Here is a 5188-nt window from a genome sequence, read left to right as displayed (position 1 = left end):
ACAGGAATGATGACGAGACTAGAGGTCATCAGAATGGAAGGAGCAATCGTGGGAGTGGAGCTTTAAAAAATCAAAGTCGTGGCAAGAGGTTCAACGAACAATGTTTTGTTTGCAACAAGAAGGGGCATATGGCAAAAGATTGTTGGTCTAGGAAGAAGGTCGTGGAGAGTAATGCTGCCACTTCCAAGAAGGTTGAAGAGGAGTGGGATGCAGAGGCATCATTTGTTTCAAGTAAAAGCGAACAAGCTTTAACAGCAACAACACTCCAGCAGGTTAACTATGAGAATGATTGGATTGTTGATTCGGGCTCCTCCAATCATATGACGGTTGATGCAGAAAAATTACAGAATGTGGCAGAATATAAAGGAGGACGTGTAGTAATAACAGCAAGCAACTCCAAGCTACACCACGAAACCGCTCCACACCCAAGCATAAACACATAGCCAGTTGTTGAACGCCGAGTTCCACAATCTCCTGCATAATCTGCATCACAGTAGCCAGCTAAGGTGTTACCTCCACTTCTCTTGTACATAACACCCTGACCAAGAGTGCCCTTAACATATCTTAAGATTCTCCGAGCAGCTTCCAAATGAGGTTTCTTCGGACTTTGCATGTATCGACTCATCACGCCAACTGCAAAGGACAAGTCAGGCCTTGTTAAGGTAAGATAAATCATACTACCCACTAACTGCCTGTACACAGTGGCATCCTCCAAACTTTTCCCTTCATGTGCGCAGAGCTTCGCATTCAATTCCATCGGCACTGATATCAGTTTGCAATCATACATGCCAAACCTATTTAGCAGATCTCTAAAATATTTATGTTGATGCAGAAATATTCCCTCTCCACTGCAAACAATTTCTAAACCAAGAAAATGATTAAGATACCCCAGTTCTTTCATTTTAAAGCGTACTGACAAATTTTCCTTCGTTCTGAGAACCTCTTCAACATCATCACCCGTTAAAACTAAATCATCCACGTATACTAGCACAATGGCTAGCTTACGTCCTTTAGCTTTGACAAACAAGCTGGCATCGGACGGTGCCACCGAATAATCATTGCAAACAAGAAACTCTGCAATCTTCCCATACCAAGCCCTAGGAGCTTGCTTTAAACCGTAAAGAGCCTACCGAAGCTTACACACATACTCAGGATGAACTTGACTTTGAAAACCCATAGGCTGACACATATATATATCATGATCTAGTTCTCCATGCAAAAATGCATTTTTCACATCCATCTGCCAAAGGTCCCAATCTTTATTTGCTGCAAGTGCAAGTAACACTCGAACAGTAACAAGCTTTGCTACCAGACTAAAAACTTCATTGTAGTCCAGCTCATACTGTTGAGAAAATCCTCGGGCTACTAGACGAGCCTTAAATCTCTCAATTGAACCGTCTGCATTGCGCTTCACCTTGTAAACCCATTTACACGAAATAGGTTAAACATCTTTCGGCTTCGGAACGAGCTCCCATGTCTGGTTCTGCTCTAACGCAATAACCTCTTCTTCCATGGCATTAATCCACTCCGACTTTTGAAACGCCTCATCAAAAGTCTCTGGCTCTTTAGCTTCTTCTATAATAGCAGCATTAGCATACCTAGGATTTGGCTTTCTAACTCTTGTGGACCTTCTTAGAGGAAGTGGTGTACTCACTCTATTGGAATCCCCATCTTCACTTTGTTGCTGGTATTCGCCAGCTTGATCTTGAGTTGCCACGACTTCACCATCTTCACTTTCGTCTGCACTCTCATTCCCTCCTAGACCCAATTGCACTGGGGAAGACTCCAGTACCTCTTTAGAGGAGTTAGAACCTGGCAAGACTCGTTCACCAGAGGACCACCACGATGAAGCTTCATCAAATACTACATTACGGGACGTATAAAACTTCCCTGTTGTAGGATCACAGCAACGCTACCCTTTTCTTTGATTGTCATACCCAACAAAAATACATTTGACAGCCTTCTTTTCCATCTTGCTTCGCAAATGATTAGGCACAAACACATAGCACACACAACCAAAAACTCGAAGGTAACTAACAGAAGGTTTAATGTTATGAAGCCTTTCAAATGGTGAAAGGAAACTTAACCTCTGTTGGGGAAGTCTATTAATCACAAAGGCTGCAGTCCTCATCGCCTCAGCCCAAAAACGCCCAGGAACACTCTTAGCATGCAACATACTACGACATACCTCTGCTAAGTGTCTATTTTTCCTCTCTGCCACGCCATTTTGCTGCGGTGTGCCTGAACATGTGAACTGATGGTGTATTCTAAAACCTTGAAGAAAAATTGAGAATTCATCTGAGATTTACTCTCCCCCATTGTCTGTGCGCAAGCAGCAAATGGTCCTGCCAACTTCTATTTCTGCTTCATTTTTAAAAAATTTAAATTTTGACAAAACCTCTGACTTTTCCTTCATAAAATAAACCCACACATATCTGGAAAAATCGTCAATGAAAGTGACCATGTACTTCAGTCCGCCAATGGAAGACTGCTTGACTGGCCCAAACACATCAGGGTGAACCAACTCTAACGGCTCCTTTGCTTGGTATCTGGACTCTTCATAAGGCAATTGGTGTGCTTTGCCATACTGACATCCTACATAGATAGCGCTACTCCTAACTTCAAGTTGAGGGAGTCCCCTCAGCATTGACTTCCTCATCATCATATCTAGCTTGGAGTAGCCAACATGACCAAGCCTCAAGTGCCACAAGTCTACAGTCTCGTTCTTCCTCGCTTTGTCTACAAACGCAGTTTCAGCAGACATTACATAGATTGACTTCAATCTTCTCCCCGACACCACTGGTTCTTTTTTAATCTCAAGATCTCGATATATTTTCACATCTTGTGGTCCAAATAAGACAAAATGGCCAGAAGACGTCAATTGTGACACCGAGAAAAGATTCTTCTTCATGCCAGGAACATGATACACATTTTGGAGTGGCAACTTTATATCACCATTTTGAGGAGATACTGTCACATTACCGACATGCGCTATCGGTAGCTTGGAGTTGCTTACTGTTACCGTTCAACAACTGGCTATGTGTTTATGCTTGGGTGTGGAGCGGTTTCGTGGTGTAGCAAAAGACAACCAACAGTGTCATTCTCGACAACAGAAGCAGAGTACCGAGCAGCAGCGATGGCGACGCAAGAGAGCACTTGGTTGGTGCAATTGCTAAGAGATTTGCATCAATCAACTGAGTACTCAATTCCCTTGTACTGTGACAACTTGTCAGCAGTATGTTTGGCAAAAAATCCAGTGATTCATGCTAGAAGTAAGCATATTGAAGTGCACTACCATTTTATCAGGGAGAAAGTTCTCAAGGGAGAAGTACAAATGATCCATGTTAGAACTGATGAACAAGTTGCTGATATGTTTACAAAAAGTTTGAGCTGTAGCAAGCTTGATTACTTTGGCAAGAAACATGGTATTACAAGGAATAAGATAGTTGGTGTTGAAGGGGAGTGTTAAACATTACAACACCAACAATCAGCTTGACCGATTCCGACGTTACGTGGAGCTAATTTCGGATCATGCAGTAGTGGATATAGATCGTGCAGTAATGCTTTGAATTATGGTTTATTTTTATTTTCTTTCAGTTAGTTTCTGTAGCCTATATATAGGCCAACTTTCAATGGCATTTATTGTCTCAGATATAATACATTTCATCTTCTTCCTTTCAACTCCTGTGAGTGCTTTTGATTTGTTCTACCATTCCACTTCTTTGTTCTACAACACACACACACGCGCGCGCGCGCGCGCGCACACATACACACACAAAAGATTTTTTTGAGGAATTATATATTAAAGTTTGATATTGAATGTTTGTTTTCTTTCGTTTTATTTTTCGATTATTCAAAGGTAGGGGATAAGAATGGAAACAAGTTTTATAATTATTAAATGATTTGACTCCATTTGTAGGATAACAAATATAGGCAAACATAATAATGTGTATCAAATTTGATTGCATATATATATGGTTTTTATGCCTCTTCTAAAGACATAAGTTTATGGTAATTACGAAGATGAACTTGAGAAGAATCAACACTGCTTGATCAATTGGACGCAAAGATCACTCAGTTGTGGGAACAACGTGGGACTGCGTTAGTGAAGCGGACTGCATAAGAGTTAGCTCTCCATTGAAGGGATTTCATTGGACTTCTGGATGCATGGCGCTCCGACTTCAACAATCCACTAAACCTTTATAGACTGGGTACTAACCTTGTGTGGGGCACTTGGGTGAGATTGTTCTTCTCTACCTTTGTTCATTAGATTCTGAAATCGTCTCCCAGATGTAGATACACACTGTATCGAACTGGGTAAACAAACCTGTGTGCTGTCTTTACTTTCTGCCTTAGTCTTTCGCATTACGCTATATATATCTAATTGTCTATATGATTGAATTGATCATTAGTCTGTGTTAATCAGTCCACTATCAAGTCGGCATGAAAGTAAATTGAATATTCTAGATTAAGAGAATATGCAAAATTACAATAATGCAGCGGACTTCATAGCAAGGGATGTGATCTCTCATCATGGTTCTACCTTGCTCTCTGATCCTCCGGACAAACTTATACCAATCCTAGAGGATGACTTCCTTGGCTGTGTGATGGACAATTTTAATAATGTCCTCGCAAGTGCACGAGTCAGTGTAGTAATAGGGTGCAAAAGCAAGGGGTCGAACCCACAGAGAATTGATACTAAGCAATTTAATAACTTGAATTCTTGAAGTTAAAATAACTTAACGAAAATGCTCAGAATAAATATCGAGACGACGACTAATTCAAATGCTAAAATAATTAAACCAAAACGAAAAGAGACTAAGCTAATAATCACCATGCACCAGCTGGGACAAATAACAATCAGAACATAAAAAGCTTAGAAAGAAGAATAAAATTAGCCAGATTTCAACACAATCAGTCTTATAAATCAAAAGATAGAACTTAATTCAATTGGTAAAATTAAGCAATTAATACAGAATGTTCACCATAAATTCATCATGCTTCAAAATACACGAAATTAACAATGCATAATGTAAATAGCAATAGTTAAATCACAAAGCATAATCTTCCTAATGTAAAACACAAAATAAATTAACAAATAAAAAGAATGAAAGAGGTTGAGGAAACACAATAAATTAATAAATTAAAAGATTAAAGAGATGAAGAATTGTTGTTTCAACAGAATTGA

The sequence above is a fragment of the Ipomoea nil genome, unplaced genomic scaffold (genome assembly GCF_001879475.1).
Source record: "Ipomoea nil cultivar Tokyo-kokei standard unplaced genomic scaffold, Asagao_1.1 scaffold1694, whole genome shotgun sequence".
Classification (NCBI taxonomy): Eukaryota; Viridiplantae; Streptophyta; class Magnoliopsida; order Solanales; family Convolvulaceae; genus Ipomoea; species Ipomoea nil.
The sequence above is the reverse complement of the archived record's forward strand: the minus strand, read 5'-3'. Positions refer to the sequence as shown.